Genomic DNA, 26,283 nt, shown 5'->3' on the forward strand with positions numbered 1-26,283 from the left:
TTTTCTTAAGAATTCTTTAGGGTTTCTTGGGAAGATGATTTTTTTGGGTTAAAATTGGAATTGGTTTGGTTCAGTTTTGGACAAACAAAAGATTGACTATACGAATTCCAACTGAACCGAATTATTTGGCTGTACCAAAGTTCTTCCAGATTTTAGAATGTTTTCCTTGATTCAGCCAAACTTTTTTACCATGTAAAAGATAGTTGCTTATTAGATAGAATTGCAATCAATCGAAAGCAAGAATAAACAACTAAGCACAACAAAACAACCACAACTCTAAAAGCATTTAAGCAAACTATACTAAAACAACAGAAATTAATAAAACATAGCATTTATTACATGAATCTGAAAAACACTACCTATTTCAACAATAATTTAGAAAAAGGCATCACTCAACATCAATCTCAAACAACATAAAATGCCATGTTTCACCAACTGCATGATAACTTTCAGTGGAATAGCGTTACTTAAGAGGAAAGGAATCCTTTTGGAACATTATATACAATTTTTTAGCTGAATGGTTGAGACAAAAAAACACCCTTGAACTTTATATGACAAGAAAATACAGCCTATATTTCTAACACATTGTTGATTTCATGCCTGCCAACAATCCATGATGTTGCTACTGTTAAAAGACAATCCTTGGTTGACTAGGTTATTGCAGTTGTGTTTTAAAGTGCCTATAATGGCACACTACATATAGAATTTGAAACAATTTACAAAAATGTTCACTTTAAGGCTTTTCTGCATATGTTTCTGGCAATCATAAAAGAAAATTTCCGAATCTTTCATATAAAAATTAAATGGGGAAACCAACAAGCAGAGAAAATATCATTATTTATTTTCACAGCAGGCCTCTTCTACGCTTGTAATCATTCACAGTTAATGTCAGACTATGCCTCCTTCCATCATTGCTAGGAACTTGCACTCCACAAGTTGACTCAATCTTCTGCTTTCTAGCCATAAAAGCTAAAGGGGCCCCTTGAGCACCCCCATACTTCTGCAGTCCAGCAAGTGAAATTGAAAGTTCAAAATCATGCAAAGAATACACCTTTGCATCTTCTGATACAGGAGCATCAGTGTCGACAAGCTTTCCATCATCCTCAGCAGTTTCTATTGCTATGGCTTCCTCTACTTTGGCTGCATCTGCCTCTTTGTTCGCATCAGTGTTGTCTTCAGCAACCTTCGCCTTTGTATCATAATAATTTTGAGATTGAGTCCAACGCCGAGTGAAAGGATCATACCCTGCTTCACCTGCTTTAAGATTAAGGTTTAGAGGCTTGATCTCAGAAGCGTTCTTGAAATTTTCAGCCTTGTTTTTCTTATTCATTTCTGCTAGCATCAAGGCTTTTGCATCCTTGCTTTTGCTCTGAAGAGAAAGGACTTCTAGTTCCTTCAATCTCACTTTAATTCTCTCAACTTCTGAATAATCATGCCTGCTCTCCGCCAGCTCCATCTCTCTTCTAACCCTGTCCTTTTCAGCAGCCACATTTGATGGCCTTTTGGAAGCCAACTTCTTTTCCTGCAACATTTGTTTTACAGTTTCTGCAGAATACACAAATTGATTTATCTTTTTTAGCGCATTTATTTTTTCCTCAACTTCTGCCCGACTAATCATCCGACCACCACTGCGTTCTACTTCCCGTTCCCAATCTGAAAACTCTTTCTCAAGTGGAGGTGAATCAGACACCCTGGCCATCTGCCATCTTGCTGCACTGCTTTCGCTACCCCAGAAACAATTCAAATACTTGTATGTGGTGCGGTTCTCAAACTTGTATTGTTTATCAGGGTCTGTCGCATCAACATTTTTTACCATGCAAAGACGGTAAGTACTCTGTCCTGACCTGGACATTCCTATCCCAATTCTTACAAAGCAGCCCACAATGATATTCTCAAAGAATGGTTCCATAAACCACTTGGCAAGTTTTGATCTCCTTATTGTTATGCTTCTAATATCTTCAAAGCTGGGAGTGTCAGCAGAGCCGGGACCATCACCATCACTATCTGATTCTTCGCCACTGCTTCCACTTCCTTCTCCTTCACTAGAGGATGACAAACTAAGGCTCGGACTTGCATGAGATTTTCTTCTACTAGGTGAAGAATCCCGCCCCTTAGATGAACCAGTATTATCTCTCCGCTTACGCTGAATGTCAGAATCCTGTGCTTTCTGCCGCCTTGCTACCAATTCACTCAAAGCATTTTCTTTTACAGACCTTGTCGATTTCACAGAAGAGCGCATCCGTGAAGATGGAGGCCCTGTTTCTTTCCGTTGTTGATTTCTAATCTCGTTTTGGCGAGCCCTTTTACGCATTAAATAATTATCCCTTGCTTCTGCTCGTTCTGCCAAAATCAACTCCCGGTCCAGTTCAGACATTTTCCCAAGCTGCTCCCTATCTTCATCATCTTTGTATAAATCACTTCCTATGGATAATTCGCTATCGGAATCATCACGGCGACCCCTGTCATCATCATCCTTGTCACCAGAATCAAATCTCTTTTTCAGGGGCATTCTTGACCCAGAAGCCTTCCTATTTGCTGTCCCAGCATCATCTGAATCATCGTCATCAATGTATTTCGAGTCACTGCCATCATCTGAATCAGAATCTTCCAGTCTCCCTTTCGCAGGATTTCGGTTTTGCTTTCCATCATTGGTAGATGTTCGACCAGCTGCTTCTAGCAGCAAATGCTCCAGTTCAGCCATAACTTTTTTTCCCCTCTAAACACCCACGCCGATTGAATAGTCCTTCGTTCCCTGGCTAGAGCAGAGACTGCAAATACCACTCCTCAATAGATCTTCAAAACCTAAAACCTACTGTCCATCAAACAGATTAAAATTGTGAGAGGCAAACCACACCATGGAGCTTAATAAATGTACATCACCGACATTACATTTTGTAATACATGGTCCTTACAATGAAACGAACATTACTATCTCAATTAGTTCAAAAGAACCCTTAGACCTGTAAAGAAAGCACATTGAACATAGAGATGGCAAATTTCAAAAATATTTCTGAGCCAAATTCTTCATAGAACTGAAACGTTTGAGAAGTACACATATCACAAACCAAGTATGCGCAAAAGCGTGAGAATATAACAAACCCTAACTATACAATTAATACTGACCAAAAGTCATAGAATAATAAATAGCACATGAAATTCAAACCAAGTAAAATCAAAGTCCTACCAGAAATCTGAATATTGCCCTAAAGAAAATTTTATATTCACAATGAAAAAAAGGGCGTTACAGAACAGGCAACGAAACCCTAAACGGCCAACTCAAATTTATATTAATGTAAGTACAGACACTGACGAAACTGTGCAGATGTAAGCTACTGAAAGAATGAAAAGACACCAGATTTATAACAGAGATGAGAAACAGATACAGAACAATTAATGATTGAAAAAACTGAACTTTCTACAGGGAAAGAGTTAACAAACATTGTCACAAAAACCGAGTTCAAGTAAATAAATGGAATTTTATCTGATTGTCTGAAACGATAATTACCTGAATCCAAAACATCACCGAATACACAGACACTGTTTTCAAAGAAAGAAAAAAACAGATCTCGCAACAAAGACCGGACACCTGAACTTGTAAACAGACCAACTCTGTCTCATGAAGCCCTAGCTCACATACCTCCAGAGGAAACATCCCCGAACAATAACTCTGAAGACAGAGAGGGGACAGTGTGAGGATCAACGATCAAACTTCGTTCAATCATCTAACACCACAAATCCACGGTCAACAATAGGACACGGCATCGGCTGGGGCAATTCATTTCAAAGGGAAATGCCTTACGGCGTAACTAGAGGGCAGAGATGACACAGGTTATTTCACTTGCTTACTGGTTGAAGCGATGTCCTGAAGGTGCATTCTGCACACTGAAGGAGGAGGAAGTTGCAGAGCGGAAACCCCAGCAAGGGAAGAGCAAAATGGTTGTTTGCTTTGAGGTCTAGGGTCGAAGCGGTTACCACAACAAATTCCAAAAAACCCATACCAATGGATTAAGAGCCTTACAGATGGATGGAGGATGCAAGCCAAGTGTCCTTTGTGACTGGCATAAATAAATAAACTTGTACCGGAAACATTAAATAATCCACCTTGTGACCTTACTATCACGCTTGTATCAATGTAATGTGTTCGATCAATGTTTTTTTTAACATTGTGCTAGCGTTGAGCGCTAGTGCAACTCCAACTCAATAATGATTTAATTTTTGCTATGTCAATCATTCTCAGCAGACAATAATCACAAGGTAAATATGTGCTCGGGTACAATAAATTGGCTTGGATATTATAGTCATTAAAATATGAGGGTAATTCATGAATTGTGTGAGTACATGTTACAAGTGGTATCAGAGCTGAAGGGTTCAACACTGTGGCCTGGTTAAGGGAAAAAACAAAAAACTTAGCAAGCTCCATAGTTACAAATAATTTTGCACCCTTACCTAAATCAAATCTTGAGATGTGCGTACAGTTAAGCAAAGAACTTATGTGTTTTAGACAACACAACATACGTGAGAGTAGGAACTACTAATTAACCATTGGCAACTACCAATAAATGAGGAATTAAATAAATAAATAAAATTGTGTTATATAGCCAAAGAAATTAAGCGCCCTATCATGGGTATATGAAAGAAAATTCTATTACGTCAAATTACCAAGCAAATATCGATTGGAATATGGTCGGGGATACTCTTATCTTCAAGAACTAATATGATGGGCATGGTTGGATGATTGAAGTGTTAAAATGTGATAGTTAGTAAATCATAGTCTGTGATTGTGAGATAATGAATAGAAAGAAGTTCATAATTTGTAGATTAGGATATATATATATATATATATATATATATATATATATAGATAATGAAGTTATCAGGTCCCATACTGGTAAAACCATTATAAAATATCGGATGGGTATGTAGAGACAACAGTAAGTTGCATATGAAATCACCCTGACAAGTATAACAGTTATCTATTTTTCGCTGTGAGTATTTATTTTTTGGTTAAAAAAAATTAATTACATTTTGACATATAGTATCACAAGGATGTCTTGAAATTAAACCTCTAATATAGAAGGGAAATGTTTAAAATGAGTAAATATATTATTGGATTAGTATAACCTACCTTAAGAGAGTGAATGAAAGGAAATAGATGATAGTTAAAAAAAATCTTCAATTCTAATGAAGAGTAAACTTACCTGTGTATGGAAAGCTGGTTGAAAAGGGAAGGGTCTATAATAATATTGTGACACCCTCACAATAATAAGCACATTGTATATTTAAAAATTCTGGGACTTCTAGTTAAGATATATATATATATATATAAGAGGGGGTATACATCACATAAAGTGTATATAAGAATTGGGAAAGAGATAAAAAGAAACTGAAAACCCTGTAATACTTTAGCAAAATATTTGGAGTGCTAGTACACTCGAGGACACCACCTCAGCATACTTAATGATAGATGATTTTCAAAAGACTGACTAAGGATATAAGATACTTATGACTATAAAATACATGAACAAATATGAATATGATTATGATATGATTGGCCTCGACAATGGTGACGATAAAAGATAAAAACAAATTATGTCGATAGTGCAACTTAGGAATAAGTAAGTCGAATACCATGATAAAGGGAAGGTATTGACTTCGTGACTGATGAAAAACAAATTGATAAGAATATTAATGGACCTCTCCGCTGGAAAAGTCTCTTCATGAACATAGCAGAGCCATGGAAAGGTGGGTTACAGTAGTAGAATAATAGACACAAATCCTAGCATGAATGATGTAAAGGTCAGGTAAGTGATAATTGCATCATCAGATAAGATACATGTTAGAAATCATCAAAATAGAAGTAAATTATGTTAATATGTCATAATATTTGTAATGGAAAGAAGACTGGTTTGAGAAAAAAAAGTGTACATGAGACCTTTGAGTTGAAAGCGACACGATAATAGTATCTGAGCATTCACTAAGCACAAAATCATATTCGAACAATGTTGCTGATACTCGAAAGAAAATCAATTTTAATCAATTCAGTAAGTAAATTGAGGGTAAGAAAATAATCGCTTTCCAGGATATAGAATTTGTTTGGAAAGAGTATCCAACGACCCTTAAAAGAAATGTTCACAGCTTTCAAGTTTGTTTTACTAGATGGACATAACGGGGGGGGAACTCAAGATGGTGTGAGTTACCGCCTTATAAACCGGATCATGGAGTGATTCGCTAGTTGGTTTATTTATAACTGCCTTACAAATTGAAAGATTAAGTATGCTCGAAATTAATATGACAATAAAATTTAATTAATTGAAAAGATTGTTGGTGCAATAAGATGAATAGAAATAGATGCGAGCAAAATTCCTTGTGAAATCTAGTAAGACTAGCAATTTGTATATACAATAAGACCACATTATATAATTATTGGATTACAAGGAGACAAAAAGAAAGATTGACAAATATTATATGAAAAAAAAGGAACCTAAGAAAAACAAACGCGCACACACACACACATATATATACAAAATACACACGGAAATGAATGTGTGTATTAATATCCTAAGAGAGAGTTGTCATAATAATACCTAAAGGATTGCTAATGAGCATAGAGTTGTGATAAAAAAACATGTGAATAGTTGAGCAGAGTAATCAAAGGTAGTTATGCTTGTGGTCATATAATGTGTTAACATGGAAAATGTAACATGCCACCAGTCAACCCCAGATAAGTACCTTAAGAAATTTAAGTGACTCAATATACATGATTGAAATCACATCAACAGATAATTAGAATGAGCATATGCCTACAAAACCATCATGTAAGGTAACCATGCTAACATAGTGTAGTGAGGCCGCTGATAGGCACGAAGATTTAAGTAGGGGAGAATACCCTATAAATTATTATACTTCAACAAAAAGGGAAGTACATACGATTTCCAATCACCATGATCAATAAGTTGAAGAATAGGGAGGGATGCAAACCTTAAAAAAAAAATGAGAAAACTCATATGTGTGGCATGTCAGAAAGAAAAGATGGTAAGATTGGGTAATATAATTTCTAGTTAGATTTTATTGATTCTAAGCATAATTGTACCCTTGATTTGTCATAAAGGGTTGTTTTATTATTACCTCGTATTTCTAACCTCAATGGTTTGTTGTGGAAGGCCAAAAGGAAAAGGGATACAATAAAGGAAATCAACTAAGTTATAGAACCCTGATTTTGCATGAAATCACCAGTGAATGGGTAACATGGACATGATAAAGTCCACTTGAACAAAGGACAGATGATATTACCGTGAAAATGGTAAGTTGATGTAATTACCCTAGAACGTGGTAATACTTTGTTGTGACATGTTTCATATCATAAATTATGATGGTGCCAGAGGAGTAGATCCTTGGTTGCAAACCATCATGGAAACAAGGCAAGAAACTCTTCCTTGTGATGATAAAAAAATGGACATTGTGTGAGAGTATGATGAGATAACCAAGTACTCTCAGGCTGGAATAGAATTAATGCCTATTAATATTCCATTAAACCTTACACGTCCATGTATTAAAATAATTTGTTGTCAAAGGAAGTGGATGCATTCTGAATTATAAGTAAAGAACTATATTATGGTAACATGGCGAGTATGAGACAATCAATACACATACGAGCATAAGAGGGAGAAACCCCATGGCTGTACAAGAAAACAAACTTGCATTAATACCCTATAATGTAAGATGACAAATGGGCCAGACTTTAAAATAAATAAATATATACTATAAAGTGGCCCTTGGATGGTACTAAAGGAAATTGTAAGGCAGCCAAAGGAGGGCATAACTAGGTTTACTAGGAAAAGGTAGATAACAATATGGCCTTCTTGAATATGGCGAGAAAATTAATAAATATAATATATTTATAGATGGAAGGTGTTAAAAAAAAAAAATTTCTACACATGAATGACTAATGTGTATATACCATTTGGATTAAGACAAAATTATAATGCTACTATCTATCACGAAATGCCCTAGTTGCAATCTCTCGTAAAAGACAAGAACAGTAAATAAGTTCTGAACATTTTATTCTCGTTAAGAAAAGTTGTGAAGACAAAACTGATATAGCCTGAAACTTATAGTGGGAAGACAAAACTGATATGGCCTGAAACTTATAGCGGGAAGACAAAACTGATATGGCCTGAAACTTATAGCGGGACTATGTGGGTGACTCTTTGTCAATTGGCATAAGCCATTGGGTAAGTAAAAGGGTTCAAAATGATGATTTTATAATGACGTTGCTAACTGTACTGAGTGCAGCTTAGTGACACTTCTTGCGTTGTGAGACATGATGATGACCTTGCTCAGTATACATATAGAACTGGATAGTGTTTGTAATAAATATTGAAACAATATATACATGTTCTTAAATGATGAATGATGGAAAACTAATGACCATAAGGATTGTGAATGTAGGTCAACCAAACGAAGTAATCTTGGTCAAACGTCTGCGCATTCTCAATCAGAAGGAAAATTATATTACAAAACAAGTGTTTACCCAGGTTATTTCAGCCAGGGGAGGCTACCTAGGAAGATGAAACTAAGGATTTTATGCTCAAAGAATAATCCGGCCTATTTTGAAGAAAAGTAAACACTGAGGACGGTGTTTCACTCGAGGGGTGTAAGATGTAACACCCCTTGGTAAAAAGTAAATATTTAATTTACTTTACCACAAACGCATGGTAAATTATGGGCAGTATGGAAAACCTAGTGGGGAAATTTAATGTTTAAAAGTTTATTTTAATTATATAGAATAAAAGTTATGCCAAGTCTTGGAATTCACGGGAAAAGACTCTAGAAGAAAATTTTTAGTTTCCAAATAGTTGAGATAGTTACCTCCTCCTCCCTAGAGATAAAACATCTCAGTAGGGACAAAGGGAGAGGGAGGATGGCATGTGAAGGATGGAGGATAGAGAGAAAAGTGAGGAATGGAATTAATACCTTGCAGAGGACGCTATGAAGGTGGCAAGACACTGCCTGGCTGAGGTGTTATTGAGCTAGACTTATAGCTAGTGGAATGCTTTGGAAAATCCTTGACTGTGGAGTACTGGACTAGACTGGTGTAGTCTTGAGGTTCAGGAAGAAGCAAACCTTGAATATTGGATTATTAAACTGTCTAGAAAGGAAGAAGCTCGGGAGGAGACTGGATGTCATTGCCAGTCTCATGGTTAAGTGGAGAGATCTTCCAGGTGGAATGTTGTTTTAAAATTTATACAGTCAGAGAACATATAAGTACCTCTGCAAGGTTTTCTTACTTTTCTTGTGAATAGAAGAAAATCCTATGTTATCTGTGTGTTAATTACAAAATAAAGAGTAAAGGAAAAGATCTAACAAAGATGTTGACACCTAATCCGAAACGGATGAGGTGAAGCCGGACAGTCATCTAGAAGATGAACTGATCCGTTTCTTGTGTATATATATATATATATAATAGTTGTCTAATGAAAATAATCAGTTCTGTCTTGCGCTCAGTCATATCTGGAGTTACCCTGGCCTGACATGGTATCAGAGCTCAGGTCCCAGTCCCTAAAATAGTAGTAACTCCTGCCTTTCCTGCCTTGAGAGCTGCTCTGGCGTGATAACCTGGCTCTGCCTCTGCCTTTGCCTGAATCCGCTGCCCCTCTGACCTGAATTTGCTGCGCCTCTGACCTGAATTCTCTGCGCTGCCTCTGACTGCCCTGCGCTCTCTGACACTGCCCTCTCATGAGACTGCGCCCTCTGCATTTGAATAAACGTTTGTATCTCTGCGGCTTTCTCTAATGAATGCATCCGTTATGAGAACTCCCTTGTGCGTTCCTGGACATACCTCTGCGTGATTCTTTGCAGAATCCCTGAAGTTCTGTCACGGCTTTCTCTAAGAGATTCTGGCATAAACGTATTGTCATTTGGATCCGGTGCCGCTGTGGAGGAACTTTGGTCCACGGGAACACTTCGGTCCTTGCAAAGAATGATGGGTATACCAATATTCCCGTCGCATATGGTAAATCAAATCGCACGTCTATCATTTATTTGCACTCAGGTGTGGACTTGTTAAAACCAAAATACTTCTTCCCGTGGCCTGATCTTCGCTAACATATAACCTCGGCCTCGCACAGTCCTCCATTTGATCTCCCATATAGACGTTGTTGTAACAATGCATTCTGTCCAGTAATGAAACGAAGGCTGTCGGGAGGGATTTACATTCAGGTGAGCGCTGCAGTGTGACTCTCTCTGCTGGACGTGTGTTGTCTTCCACTAGAGCTGTTGTCTCTGCAAATTGTGCAGCAAATTGCTTGGTCTGTCGGGAGGGATTTAACATTCACGCTGCAGTGTGACTCTGTTGGAAAAACGCTCCAACGTCGTCGAACCTCGAAGTGGGTCAAGGATCGTAAGGCAGTGTTTTCATGTGTGATATATATGTGCGCCCTCTTTTTTTTTCAAAACAATGTGATACATATATTTGAACAGTGAAGTGAATGCCTTTCTTTTGAGCAGTGATACATATATTTGAACAGTGAAGTGAATGCCTTTTTTGAGCAGTGATACATATATTTGAACAGTGAAGTGAATGCCTTTTTTGAGCAGTGATACATATATTTGAACAGTGAAGTGAATGCCTTTTTTGAGCAGTGATACATATATTTGAGCGCCCTCGTTTTTTCTTAAAACATAATGGAAGTGATATAAAGAAATGGTGATATAAGAAATGCTCATGATATACTGATGAAATGTTAGAAGAAAAATAACATGCATAAGGCTATCACATAAGGATTTTTTTCTCTCTCAACAGAAGTGTTTTTGGCAGAGATAATTTTTTTTTTACAGAATGCATTCAATCATTTCAATGGTTGGAATAGTTCTCACTGGCAAGGAGAACTATTCTGAATGGTCTCGGATGGTGAAACACACCCTCATCTACAATGAGCTGTGGAAAGGAGTGTGTGTCGGAGAAGAAGACAGAGACCCTGTGCAACCCACATCAGACAAAGAACTCGCCATTTGGGAAAACAAGAACAGCAAAGCCTTTGCATTGATCGCAGCATCTGTCAATGAGGAAGTAAGTCGTCATATTTCCTGCTATTCCACTGCCTTTGAAGCTTTACAAAAGCTGAAAGAACTCTATGATACACATTCTGCACTTGAAGTTGTTCAGCTCATGATTAAACTCTTCACTCTTGAACTGAAAAATAATGATCCTCTTGCTCTTGCATCTGAAATAAAGTCTATAATGCATGATATAAAATCCACTAAGGTTGAGCTGGATATCTCTCTTATTGCCTTTCTCAAAGCACTCTATCCTACCTACTCCAATTATCTTGAGTCTTTACAAGCAAATGGAAACCTTAAAGATATAACCTTTGACTCTCTTGTGAAAAAGTTTGCTGAAAGAGAGAAAGCCTTTGGAAAGAAAACAGTCCCTGAATCTTCTGAAGAGACTGTTTGCCTTGCTCACAAAGAAAAGCATCCTGCTCAAGATTCTGCAAGAGGAAGAGGTGGACGAAGAGGAAGAGGAAGATACTTCAGAGGCAGGGGGGGCAGACATTCTCAAGCAGAAAAGGCAGATCTGCATTGCATTCGCTGCAAACGAAATGGATCACATGATGCTTCTACATGCAAGCTACCATGGGACAAAGTTGAGCAGAGAAGAAATCAGCAGAAAGGTAAAACTGATGACACAGACAAAGGTAAAGCACCTGAATCCGCTCACTATATTGAGGCACAATGTAACATTGGAGTAAATGAAGATTTGTTTAATGCTTCACTTGCTTCTTCGAACAATGACTGGTTGCTTGATTCAGGAGCAACCTGTCACATGACTCATAGGAAAGAATGTTTTGAAGATTTCACTGACAATGTTGATGGAGCAGTATACTTTGCAGATCAGTCAAAAATCAAGCCATCAGGGCTTGGCACAATCAGGGTTAAACTGCCTGGTCTTCCAGACTTTCTTCTGGATCATGTTCTATATCTCCCACAGCTGAAGAGAAACTTGCTGTCCTTGGTCCACATCCGCCAGCAAGGTCACTCCATTCACATGTTTGATGGCAAGCTTGAGGTAAGAAAGGCATCTGACCACTCACTTGTCATGAGGGGTATAGAAGAAGAAAGACTCCTTAAACTGCAAGGAACCTCTGCTCATGCACAACATTTTTCATATGTTTCTCATCATGATGAAAGTACACTTCCATCAAGTTTATTATGGCATGCTAGATTTGGACATTTAAACTATGATAGTCTCCGCTTGTTGAAGAAAAATGGTGTTGTTGGTTTGCCTACAATTCCTAGAAAACATAAACAATGTGATGCTTGCATTCTAGGAAAGCATAGCAAACAGTCTTTTCATGATTCACATTCAAGAGCACATAGGAAGCTTGAACTTATTCATTCAGATTTATGTGGTCCAATGCATGTTCCTTCTGCAAATGGAAATAAATATATCATGACATTTATTGATGATTACACCAGAATGTGTTGGGATTACTTATTGAAGAACAAATCTGATGCTTTTCAAACATTCAAGAATTTTCATAAATGGATTGAAAATGATGCACAATATCATATTGGGTCTATTCGCACTGATAATGGAAAAGAATATACATCAAATGAATTTGAACACTATCTTCGCCAACATGGGATTAAACATCAAACAATTGTGCCTTATGATCCTCAACAGAATGGTGTAGCTGAAAGAATGAACAGAAAAATTTTGAATATGGTACGATCCATGCTTTTCTTCAAAAATGTAAAGACAATGTTTTGGGCTGATGCTGTTCTATGTGCTGCATATATAAAGAATAGATGTCCATCTAGTGCTATAAGAAACAAGACTCCTTATGAATTATGGTATGGACATGTTCCTTCGGTAAAACATCTCAAGATATTTGGTTCCACCTGTTATGCTTTAATACCAAAGGTACATAGAAACAAACTTGGTGCTAGAAGTCGTAAGTGTATCTTCCTGGGGTACTCAAACACATCTAAAGCATACCGCCTTTATGATGAAGTAAATAAAAAGTTTGTTTTATCTAGAGATGTCATTTTTCTTGAATCATCCAAATCTGACAGTGTTGTTGAGCGGCAACTTGATCGCTTGGATAGATTCACAAAACCGAAATCATTCCAAGAGTTTGATAATCAGATTCCACATCTTGAAGGGGGGATTCCTATACTAGATCAACATGTGGAATCTCCTTCTGAAGAACAATCTCCCCTGCATGACACTCCAACAACGGATGATGCTTTAAGTGATGTAATTGATAGAATTGGGAGACTTAATCTTGATTCAGACCCAACTCAATCAACAGAACAGCCTGGACCATCTCAGAAAGGTCCCCCAAAGTGGCTGACAAAGACACTTGAAAGTGTTCATCCTGATGAAATTGGAAAAACAGGAACCAGAAATTCAAACCGACAAGATGGAGGTGATGTAGATAACTCTAATTCACCTGTTGATATGGATGTTACTTATGATTGTGAATTGAACTTGTCTACAGATTTTGAACCAACTTCCTTCAAAGACGCTGCTTCTCATGATGAATGGAAAGAAGCAATGCAGAAGGAGTATGATGCACTCATAAAGAATGGCACTTGGAAGCTGGTTGATCCTCCATTTGGAACCAAACCAATTGGCTGCAAGTGGGTCTACAAGAACAAGTACAAAGCTGATGGCTCACTTGACAAGCACAAAGCTAGGCTTGTGGCAAAAGGTTTTGCACAGAAGGAAGGGGTCGATTATGAGGAAACTTTTGCTCCCACAGCAAAATGGGCCACCATCCGGACACTCTTTGCACTAGCTGCTCAGAACGGTTGGAAAGTCCATCAAATGGATGTAAAAACTGCATTCTTGAATGGAGATCTAAAAGAGAATGTTTTTATGTCCCAGCTTGAAGGATTTGCTGTGAAAGGACATGAACACAAAGTATGCAAACTTGTGAAGTCCTTGTATGGCCTCAAACAAGCACCACGAGCCTGGTATGAAAAACTAACTGAGCATCTTCTGAAACTCAACTTCAATCATTTTGATCTTGATGATGCAACTTTATTTGTCAAGAAAGTTGGCAAAACAGTTGTATATCTTGTGTTATATGTAGATGATCTTTTAATGACAGGGAACAATGAAAGCTATATTGCATCCATAAAGAAAGAATTAGGAAAAAATTTTGAAATGACTGATTTGGGCTATGTTCATTACTATCTTGGCATTGAAGTAACCCAACATCCAAAGTCCATATTTCTTTCTCAAAAGAAATACATTGGAGATTTGTTATACATATTTGGCATGACAGAGTGAAATCCCCTTTCTACTCCAATGGAACAAAACTTGAAGCTCACATCTACTGAAGGAAAGGAATTTGGGGATGCAACAAGGTATAGACAGCTTGTAGGAAGTCTCATCTACCTCACTACTACCAGACCAGACATTTCATTTGCTGTTGGAATCCTCTCCAGGTTTATGCAAAAACCTTGTGAGGGACATTGGTCTGCTGCAAAAAGAGTTCTAAGGTACTTGAAGGGAACTCAAGACCTTGGAATCAAGTATACACAGGTGGACGACTTCAACTTGATTGGATACTCTGATTCAGACTTCGATGGAGACAAAGAAACTGGGGTATCTACTTCAGGATATGCTATGAGTCTTGGATCAGGAGCTGTCTCCTGGAGATCACGCAAACAATCAGTACCAGCAGATTCCACAACAGAAGCAGAATACGTGGCAGCAGCTGAAGCAACGAAAGAAATTGTGTGGCTCAGGAAAATTCTTGAAGATTTGCAAGTAAAACAAATACAATCTACTCCACTCATGATTGATAACACATCTGCAATAAAGTTGGCCAAGAATCCAAAGTTCCATGATCGTACTAAGCACATCAATACCAAATATCATCTGATCCGACATCATGTTGAGGCCAAAACAATTCATCTCCGTCATTGTTCCACAAACGAGCAAATTGCAGACATCTTCACCAAAGCGCTTGGAAGAGAAAAGCTTGAAAGATTCAGAACGATGCTTGGACTCACCAACATCCCTTCAGATTAAGGGGGGGAATGTTGACACCTAATCCGAAACGGATGAGGTGAAGCCGGGACAGTCATCTAGAAGATGAACTGATCCGTTTCTTGTGTATATATATATATATATAATAGTTGTCTAATGAAAATAATCAGTTCTGTCTTGCGCTCAGTCATATCTGGAGTTACCCTGGCCTGACAAAAGAAAATGTAATGGGAATCTTTTTTTTTGTTACTATGCATTTATGTGGAATGATTGTCAAATTTAATGAAATATGGAATTATAACCTTGCTAGAAAGGAGGTATGTGAATGCATGTAGTAGAAGTTGTATATATGTGAATACTATTTTCATGTCACTTTGGGCAAGATACTAGTGGTTTTTAGATATAGTTCAAGTATAAGTTACATAGTTGGTAACTATGACTCCGGTTAAGCCTCAGGAGTTGCAAGCGCAATGCTCGCTAGAGGTAGACTGGAATTATATTTAAGCTTTAAATAACACCTTGACGTAGTGAGTGAGTAAATGGGTAACCTAAGAGTTATCCGTATTAGAAACACAATTGAGTTCCTGTTAAAATAGCTTGGTCGAAGAACACAAATTCACATAAAATCACTGTACATCTAACCAAGACTGGAGTTGTACAAAATTTCCTGAGTAATAACTGATTCTTTCATTATATACAAAAGAAAATACAGAGAGAATCAATCTTCACAAATCCAAGGAAAACAAGTGTGAGAAGGAGGAAAAGAACAACACTAAACTTTAAAGGTGCACCATACCAGTTTCCATCAATCTCAACAATGACAAAAGCTTCGAATATTACGATTCCACTAATATATTAATATATTCCATGAGAGAGTTACTCTGAGGTTTTGACATGGAAAAGGAAAAACAGAGTTGCTGCAAACAAAACACGGAAATCATATACCCATTGATAACCTTGTAACGGGTTGCATATGTGTGTGTGTAACCATTCGACAACCTTTATCAATAGTCATTTTTTTATAAATACAACTCTTTTCCAGACTAATGTAAATGACTGCTCAATGAACGCTAATAACCAATATCTACATTTGAGACAAAGGAAAACACCACTCAGGTGGTCAGAGGGTTTTCGCTCAGAAGGCTTCCTTCCGACTTAGGAGAAGTCTGAGCAGTAAACATAAACACACAGACATATGTATATATATATTGAGGAAACCCAGAACAGTAAGAACATAAATCCTCGTACCGACCAAGAAAGGAAGAGGAAAAACCTGAAATAGGAATGAGTGGTAGATGTTAGAATATCCAGGCGTTGTATCCATTGCCAAAGGAGTCGTAGAGTACAAACCTAGCCAATCAAGGAAAAAGTATGTCAAAACCTTGAATCTTTCCAGGCCATCTGCGAGTTTAACATATTTAGTAGAGGGGGAAACAAACCAGAAAAGTTACCTGTGTAGTATGACGCAACAATTAGACCATCACCAAACCCTGATGGTAAACCCCATCAGAACCCATTAAAATAATCAATTAGAAAAAAGGGGAAAACTCAGTTGATCCCATTTTACCTGTCAGAGAGCACATACAGTTAGTCTATCTTTTGCTGAGAGGGCTGTCGGCATTGTTGGCAGAGGAAGTGAGGGACCTGCAAGAATCAAGCGTGAGTAAAAGAAAGCAGAGTCCTCTGAAATGTTAACTCACAGAGGGCAAAGATGACACATATGTTATTGCACTTGCCTGTTGGTCGAAGCGATGTCCTGAAGGTGCATTTTGCACGCCAGAGGAAGAGGAAGTTGTAGAGCTGGAACCCCAGACAGGGAAGAGAAAAATGGTTGTTTGCTTTGAGGTCTAGGGTAGAAGCGGTTACCACAACAAATTCTGAAAAACCCAAACCAATGGATTAAGAGCCTTACATACGGATGGAGGTTGCAAGCCCAAGTGTCCTTTGTGACTGGCGAAATAAATAAACTTGTACCAGAAACATTAAATAGTCCTCCTCGCTATCACGCCTGTATCAATGTAATCTGTTTGGTTAATGTTTTTTTAAACATTATGGCTTAGGGGTGAACGCTAGTGCGCCTTCAACTCAATAATGATCTTAGTTGGAGGAATAAGGCAACAACTACTTAGTTGGAGGAACAATGAAACAATTTTATGGTTCGATAAGCATTAAATCATTCAAACATATATGTAATTGTAATATTCTCTTTTCTGGATATGGTCAAAGTAGACGGAATTTTGCGATGGTATTTACCGTGGCCTTCATCCATGGGTTCTGTCCATGGTATTTGCTTTCTTTTTTCAAAGGAAAATAATAAATTAATATTTTTAGAGAGTCTATCAAACCTATTAAAGCGGATAAGAGTTAGGCATTGGGAGCACCATGAGTTGTCCATCTATTTTGTATTTGTTGAGAACTTGGTGAGACTAGTTCTAGTTTGATCCCAGGGATGAAATCCTCATGGGTGTAATCTACTGGTGGATCCATCTAGGATTCAAGTTTGTGCTTCAGTGTCTTGTTTTCTTGTGCATTGAGCAGTCGTGTATGTCGAGGGAAGGGTTATATTATTTTTTTTGTATTTGGGCATGTCTCATTTTCTAAGTATTAATTGAAATAAGGGTTGCATATTTCAAGATCCCTTTGTGTTCAGTGCCTTATTGAAGTATTTTTATGAGAACACCTAAATGTGCTAGATGTGTTGATTATTTCGTTGTTTGGGATTGTTGAAATATGGCAACAAGAATATTCCAATTTAATTTGTCCTTGAATTAAATTGTGAATTAAAATCAAATTTAGTCTTAACAGCTACTTGGAAATAATTAATTAATTCATTTTGAATTAATTAGTTGGAGAAATTCAAGTTAGAAGTCTTTTTGAAGTCATGCAAGAGTTATCCTTTAAATTAAGGAGATAAGATTGAGTTATATTTGAGTTGTAATTAGTTAAGTCAGTTTACTTAGTTAAGTCCTGTTAAATTAGTTCCAAACTGTTTGAGGAACTAATAATGAGATAATAGTCAGTTGATGCATGCATGCACTCAACTAGTGTACTCCAGTTAACTGAAGATTCCCTCATCAGAAACTTATGCATGTCTATTCTAAGAAAGACCCAGTTGAGATTAAAGTCAAGGACAATGTACTATCAGTTGCATGTGTTTTCTTATAAAGAAAACTCATGCATGCAGTCAAGGCAATCATTCCTTTGAGGATTGCGTAGTTTTGACAGTGTGTGAGAGGAGATCATCCACTTAGTTGAAGGCAGATCATCCACAAGGAACAGTGCAAGGAAATAGGAGCTTGGAGGGCAGAGAGGAAGGTTGGAGAGAATCCAAGATTGCCTGTGAGCATTTGTGAGGATTGCACTGAGAGCCGGCTAGCTGTAAGAGCTAAGGCTTTGTATAATTCCTATGTATTTCCACCTTGTATGATAATACAGATAATGGGGTTTTTAGCTGAGGCTTTCCCCAAAGTATTTTCATGAGTATTGCGCGATTGATTCTTCTTCTTCTTGTTATATTGTTCAGCTCGATCTTTAAGCTTCCACAAATTGATAGTAGAAGTAGCTTATAGTATTCTTCTTTGATTTATATTGCATTATTGGGTTAACCTACCATCAGAATTTCTACATGGTATCAGAGCTAGATTTGTAGAAATTATTCTACATGGTATCGGAGCTGTGAATAGTATACTGAGAAGAGAATTCGAAGTTTGAAGTTCGGGGTTGCAGGTGCAAATCGAATTCATATCATACTTCAAGGTTGGCCAATGGCGTTATATGGCTTGAGACTCGAGCATGCCTTGGAAGGTAGCTCGAATTACATAGCATGGAAAGATAGAATGGGGGCTGTATTAGAAGACAAATGCTTGAAGGAATTCATTGATGAATAAATCCCAAAGCCAACTTCTACTAATGCACAAGAGTTGGCTGAGTGGAAGAAGTGTGTGGTGAAGGCGAGACGGATCATCCTTGAGGGAGTTCGAGACCATATTGTCTCGAGTCTCCATGGGAAGGATACTCCATTTTCAATGTGGAAGACATTGAAGGACCTCTACCAGAACAGTAGCGACCAGAGGAAATTGTCGCTCAAGGATAAGCTTCGAAGAATCAAGATGGAGAAGGGCGATACTATTTCCACATATCTGAACAAGCTCACCACCTGCAGAGATGAGCTTGGAAGTGTGGGAATAACTACTATCGATGATGATATGGTGAGCCTCGCTCTCCTTGGCCTTCCAAAGAGTTGGAATAGCTACCAGGACTCTGTGAATGGAAGGGAGAAACTGCCGGATTGGGAACGACTGTGGTCAGATCTTATGCAGGAGGAGATCAGGAGGAGCACACGAGATGGTTCTTCATCCAAGAATGATGATGAATAAAATCTAGCCTTAGCAAGTAAGGCAAGGAAAGGGAAGGGGAAGGCTTCCCATTTCAAATCGAATTCTTCTCATGGAGGGAAGAAGGGTGACATGTCTAAAGTGAGATGCTTTAATTGTCACGAGATGGGACATTATGCGATTAATTTCCCATCAAAGAAGTCAAAGAAGGGATCCTCGGAAGGATCGGAAGGTGAGGCATTAGCCTCTTAGTTCGAAATGGACTTTACCCTCATCGCATGCATGGTGTCATCAATGATGGGTTGTGTTTGGTATCTTGATAGTGGAGCCTCATTCCACATGACCGATGATAAAAGTTTATTCAGTTCCTTGGAGGAGAAAGACCTCAAGATGCGTATAGAGATGGGTGACGATGGAAGGTATAGTGTTTCAGGAGTGGGCACAGTTGCTTTTTAGAGGGAGCATGGAGCTCTTATCACCTTGACAGATGTGAAGTATGTGCCTGGACTGAAGAAGAACTCGATATCAGTCGCGATGTTGGAGGAAAAAGGCTACGATGTTGTCTTCAGTAAAGGAAAGGCGTTCCTAAGACACATAGCCACGGGTCAAACCCAGATGATATGGATTCGGGTGAAGAATATCTATAAACTAGAGGTAGATGATTGTGCAGCATTGAGTACGAAAGCAGAATTGGTGCAAAGCCAAGACATTGGCGAGTTGTGGCATAGGTGGTTGGGCCATTTGCATCATGGGGCTTTGAAGATAATGCAACAGATATCTATAGGACTTCCCAAAGGTAAACTTGAGCAATTTGATACATGCAAAGGATGTGCCTTGGGAAAGTACACCAAGTCTTCCTTTCATGAACGAAACAGTCGAGCAAAGGCTATCTTAGAGCAAGTTCATATTGATGTGTGTGGACCATTCTCGACGGCATCCACAGCGAAGCAAAGGTATTATGTGATTTTCATTAATGACTATTCTTGTAAATGTTGGATTTATTTCATGCAGAAGAAGGACCAAACTTTCACAAAGTTTTGTGAGTTCAAAGCTTTGGTCGAGAAAGAGTCAGGGAAGAAGATCAAGGCCTTGAGAAGCGAAAACGGTGGAGAATATGTCTCTCAAGAATTTAAGGACTTCTGTGTAGCGGAAGGAATTAAACGAGAGTTGACGACACCTCGTAACCTACAGCAGAATGGAATGGCCGAGAGGAAGAACAGAACTATTGTAGGGGCAGCACGGGTAATACTGCATGACCAAGTCCTACCACTTCACTTGTGGGCTGAGGTATGCAACACAACAATCTATTTGCAGAATAGAAGCCCACATCGCATACTTGGGATGAAGACACTCGAGGAAGCTTTCTCTGGTAAGAGACCAGTTGTGGGTCACTTCAGGATCTTTGGTTCATTGGTATATTTCCATGTGACAAAGGATGCACAGAAGAAGCTTGAGCCGACAATAGAGTTGGGAAAATTTTTGGGTACACTGATACACCTCACAACTATCGGGTGTACTTTCCTACCAGTCGGAGGACAGTGATTCACAGGGATCTCAAGTTTGATGAGCAAAAGGCCATGCGAGTTTCCCTTGAGAGGGAGCTCCAACTACAGGTTGTGGAGGAACTATTGGTTCCTAAGGAGGAGGAGCCTCAGAATAATGTGGAGCAGTTGCATGCAGAGGTTCCAGGAGTGGAGACATCCAATCAAGCAGAGTCTTCCAGAGATGGACGAAAACTCACAAGAGAAGCTGACAGATTGTTGAAGGATGCGAGAGAGAATGTGGGAGCACCATCTTCTGAGCGCAGACAGAGGAGGTCAGCTAAGAGGTACACTAGACACATGGCCTTTGCTGGGAAATGTGTTGAGACCAAGCCATCTTCCTTTGAGGAAGCAGTGCAGTAGCTGATTTGGGTTGATATTATGGTGGAGGAGTATGACTCCATAGTTCGTAACATTGTTTGGGATGTGGTTCCGAGACCAGAGAACAAGTAAGTTGTGAGTTCCGGTTGGCTTTACGAGGTAAAGCAAGCTGTTGATGGTAGTGTGGAGAAGAATAAGGCAAGAGTTGTTGCCCGTGACCTTTCACAGGTTGAGATGATCATGTTGCTGCAGTATATTTCGATAGAGGAGCAAGATGTTGACATTTTGACAAAGGCATTGTCAAAGTGTAAATTCGAGTTCCATAGAGACAAGATCGGGGTGGCAGATAATCCCTTTCTTGTTGAGAGGGAGTGTTGAAATATGGCAACAAGAATATTCCAATTTAATTTGTCCTTGAATTAAATTGTGAATTAAAATCGAATTTAGTCTTAACAACTACTTGGAAATAATTAATTAATTCATTTTGAATTAATTAGTTGGAGAAATTCAAGTTAGAAGTCTTTCTGAAGTCATGCAAGAGTTATCCCTTAAATTAAGGAGATAAGATTGAGTTATATTTGAGTTGTAATTAGTTAACTCAGTTTACTGAGTTAAGTCCAGTTAAATTAGTTCCAAACTATTTGAGGAACTAATAATGAGATAACAGTCATGTGATGCATGCATGCACTCAACTAGTGTACTCCAGTTAACTGAAGATTCCCTCATCAGAAACTTATGCATGTCTATTCTGAGAAAGACCCAGTTGAGATTAAAGTCAAGGACAATGTATTATTAGTTGCATGTGTTTTCTTATAAAGAAAACTCATGCATGCAGTCAAGGCAATCATTCCTTGATGATTGCGCAGTTCAGACAGTGTGTGAGAGGAGATCATCCACTTGATTGGAGGCAGATCATCCACAAGGAACAACACAAGGAAATAGGAGCTTGGAGGGCAGAGAGGAAGGCTGGAGAGAAGCCAAGATTGCCTGTGATCATCTGTGAGGATTGTACTAAGAGCTGGCTAGCTGTGAGAGCTAAGGCTTTGTATATTTCCTATGTATTTCCACCTTGTATGATAATACAGATAATGGGGTTTTTAGCTAAGGCTTTCCCCAAAGTATTTTCATGTGTATTGTGCGATTGATTCTTCTTCTTCTGGTTATATTGTTCAACTCGATCTTTAAGCTTCCGCAAATTGATAGTAGAAGTAGGTTATAGTATTATGCTTTGATTTATATTGCATTATCAGGTTAACCTACCAGCATAATTTCTACATGGTATCAGAGCTAGATTTGTAGAGATTATTCTACAGGGATCTTATAGTAGTATCAAAATTGTGCATACTACCAGCCTAAAGGTTTCATGCACAGAACTTATGTGGGATTTACTTCACCCTAGCCGTCATTTCCATCTTCGGTGGTATTTTGCATCACCCTACTTGTTTTTTCAGTTGATTAAAAAGGAAGCTTTCTTCATTATTCGAAGGTTATTATTATCCCTGCAGTGACAGTGTATATACTCAATCGAAATTACATTGACTTCGAATTACTTACCAGGTTGACTAAAAATTAACGTGTTATTCCTAAAGTAAACCTTAGTAAAACAATATAAAATATTTTTTAAATATTTTATTACATTTATCGTGGATTTCATTGGTTGGAGGCTCGTTGTTCTTATTGTGTAATCATACTGGTTTGTACTTCTACTCATCGGGTGATGGACTTGTCGTACAATCCAACCTGCATATAGATTCATGGAAGATATGAACGTACAAAGATTTTACTTTGCAACCACTTTTGAAATAAAATTTTATATTTAAGCTATCACATCTTTGCATTGTCCAGAATATTGGATTGCAGTTTACACTCATCGTCAAGCTGCTTTATGCCCTAGCGAGGGTGGTGTGCTCAGCGGGCAAGGAACCCTGAGATGCTTTTACCTTTGATTGAAAACACTTTGATATATGGTTTTACAGCAGACGGGGGAACAACCTACCTCATGGACCCACCAAAATGAACCTGCCTGGTGATAGGCTATTAGGAACTAAGACGACCCAATCCATATTTATAAACAAAACTTCCTTAGGCTATTAGGAACTAAAACGACATCCATATTTATAAACAAAACTTCCTTAGAACGCATGGCACACAATTACTCATCGAAACCCACAAAGTAATGCTACAAACACGAATATTGGCATTTTCAAACGTTTTTCACTTTTTCTTTAACAATGCTTGCTTTTGGACGTCCAATTTCAACAATTAACGTAAGGCAAGTTAAGAAGGAAAAAAATATTGACTATGTCTACCGGATCTTTGCATTAATAAATATGGTTTTTTTTAATTAATACAATATATTGAATTGTTTTTCTTTTAATTAATACAATATATTCAATGTTTTGATAATTTATATTAAAATCACAAGTAGATAAGAAACAAATTTGAATAATTTTCTTTCTTTAAAATATTAAAAATATAAAATTATTTTTGAAATCTTAATTTTTTATCTTGGACTTCTCTGTATACTAAAATTTGGTGTGTATCACTCTCGTCTTTATAACCATTTTGTTTTTGTCATTTTCCTCCTAGAGAGTAGGTGTTCTTGGAGTTAAAAAAAAAATAAAAAAATAAAAATAATAATAATCGGTGATCTTAGATAGGCTTTATTGAATTTTTGTAATGGGTAAAAGGTACTTCTATTTAATTTTTTGATATGAGGTTAAGAGCAATTAATGCTACAGAGTAACTATAGATTTTTTAAAGTGCATTTTAATTGTTTTAACTATAGATTTTTTAAAGTGCATTTTAATTGTTTATGTTTTTATTTTGTTATGCATTCAATTTGATAATATTATTCATAAATGCTTTTTAATTTCCTTATTTTTAGAATTTGAAATGTTTGTATGGAAGGGAGTGGGTGTCAAGGTAGTGCAATTTTAAGTGATAAATTTGATAATATATATATTATATGGTTTTAATTGGTGATTTCAAAGTGGTTTTATACACTTACTCAAAAAAATTATGTGATACAATTGTTATGAAAATATCTATGTTTTCTTGTTAATAAATAAATATTAAACATCTATTTGCTTTACAACTAGGTTGTAATCTTAAAATTAAATTATTATTATATTGTATTTTATTTTATTTTATACACTAAAAACATCTTTCCACATTATAGTTCACAAAATACTATAAATAAAAATATTTATTTTACTAACTAAATTATTTTTTTCAAAAACAATTATACTCTTAAATTTAAAAAGCCGTTAAAAACATTATTCTAATAGTTATAATATGTATTATTATTGTAGATAGTAAATAAATTAACAAATCAAAAAGATTTACTACATAAACGAAAATTAACTACAATTAAAATCATATATATATAATTTATTTTTAAGTGGTTAATATTTATTAAACATTATTTATTTATATTTTAATGGTTTCATGTAAAAATGAATCAAATAAATTTAGTTTTCTTTGCTTACTCTTTCATTTATTTACTTTAATTTAGCTATATCTAAACTAAGTGGCAAGGAGCGCCAGTTATGCCATCTTGTTTTATCATAGAGAGAGAATCACAAGTGAGTATTATTGTAAAAATTACATATTAATCACATCATTTCTTATACATTCCTTGCATAAAAGTATTAGATCTAGAGCCTTTCATATCCTTGCATAAAAGTATTAGATCTAGAGCCTTTCATATGACCTGTTTCATCGCAGAGGTCGACGGACAATGTGCTAATCTTGTGGATTGGTGCAGTGATTGTGAGGGCCGGGAGCTGTAAGGCTGAGCGACAATATCTCTACTAGGTGATATCCCTCCTCATAGAAGTCGATGACGTAACCAATATCGCAGGAGAGGCGCACTAGATAAGCTAAGTAGTGAAGGAAATTTGCATTAAAGTCTTTTTTTTACAGATGTGGTTGCTCGTGTAAATGGAACTCTGGAGAATAAAAAATTTCCGTGTTGTTAAAGGTTTGAAATTTTGATTTGAAAAAGGTGGATATGTTAAATTCACTTTGCTTCATAATTAATTTTCTTGGAAAGTTTACTTAGGGATAAATTTATGTGAAAGTATTCTATTTTAGAAAAGTAAAATAAAAAATAAAAAGGAAGAAAGAGAAAATCAGCGTTCTACCAACTATTGCAAGATTGATTTTGTAGAAAGTGTCTTCCCATTTATTATTGTAGAGGAATTTATTTTATTTGGGTAAATCAATTTTATTGAAGAAGCGGGGGAGAGAGAAGGGAGGCTAAGTATCAGAATCCATTAATGCCAAGCCATAATGTCATCATTTTACTTTTGGAAGCACCTCAGGAATCGACATGGTAATACATCAGCTGGTCCTTTGGGCTACAATACTTCTGTGGATAAAAAATGGAAACAACTTACAGATCAGAAGCAAGAACAAAACAACAAGCCTTTCTCTCGGAAGGTCCATGCTATCCTTCAATAGTCAAAGGACATCTAGAAGGAAGATGTAAAAAGAAAGTGTCTCTTTGAACTTGGATCCAAATTGCAGTATACAAAGTCTGAAGATGTACTCTTATGGTTGGACACATTAGATATGGTGTTGTCCCTGATAGAGAAATCAGATTGGAAAAGGTCAGGTTGGGCCTTGAAGCCATCAATGATTGCTTTGATACAACCCATGTTCTTGGAGCATTCTTGTGAAAATGTTAGACTCACAGTTGCCTCTTGTCTCAGCAGGATCATAGCTTTAACATCGCCACTACCACCTTACAACAATGATATCATGAGGGATATTGCAGTTGATAGTAGAAACCCTTCAAGGGTTGAACAACATCATGATTCCTACCTTTCAAAAGCAGCACAAAATTCTAGAACTGATGGCATGGTTCAACTTTGCACATTCATGTTGAATTTGGGATGTGATGAATAAATCTTTCAGGTGTTCCAAAATTTTTACACAAGCATAACATCAACCCATCCATACCATGTCGAAACAAGCATGCAAAATATTGTGCCCTTGTTCTTTGAAGGAGATGTTGACATCTGCAAGATACTAAGATCAAAATTGTTGACCATTTGGAGGAAGGAACCAAAAG

At 37.2% G+C, this 26,283-nt stretch overlaps 1 pseudogene across 10 annotated transcripts; it reads right to left on the reverse strand.

The window, feature by feature from the left end:
- Positions 1-619: 619 nt before the first annotated feature.
- LOC149254652 (protein RTF1 homolog pseudogene) lies at positions 620-16,977 on the reverse strand (annotated as a pseudogene). Of its 10 annotated transcripts, none has more exons than XR_016267176.1 (5): positions 16,744-16,977; positions 16,575-16,651; positions 16,459-16,497; positions 16,281-16,357; positions 620-2,809 (listed from the first exon to the last, which is right to left on the reverse strand). The product of XR_016267176.1 is annotated as a protein RTF1 homolog pseudogene, transcript variant X4 (transcript). The 10 variants fall into 10 exon arrangements; XR_016267174.1 differs by having other exon boundaries at positions 620-2,812; XR_016267177.1 differs by lacking the exon at positions 16,459-16,497.
- Between the last annotated feature and the right edge of the window lie 9,306 nt (positions 16,978-26,283).

This window comes from Pinus tabuliformis, chromosome 7 (genome assembly GCF_031772625.1).
Source record: "Pinus tabuliformis cultivar Carrire ecotype Pingquan chromosome 7, CPIR1, whole genome shotgun sequence".
Lineage (NCBI taxonomy): Eukaryota > Viridiplantae > Streptophyta > Pinopsida > Pinales > Pinaceae > Pinus > Pinus tabuliformis.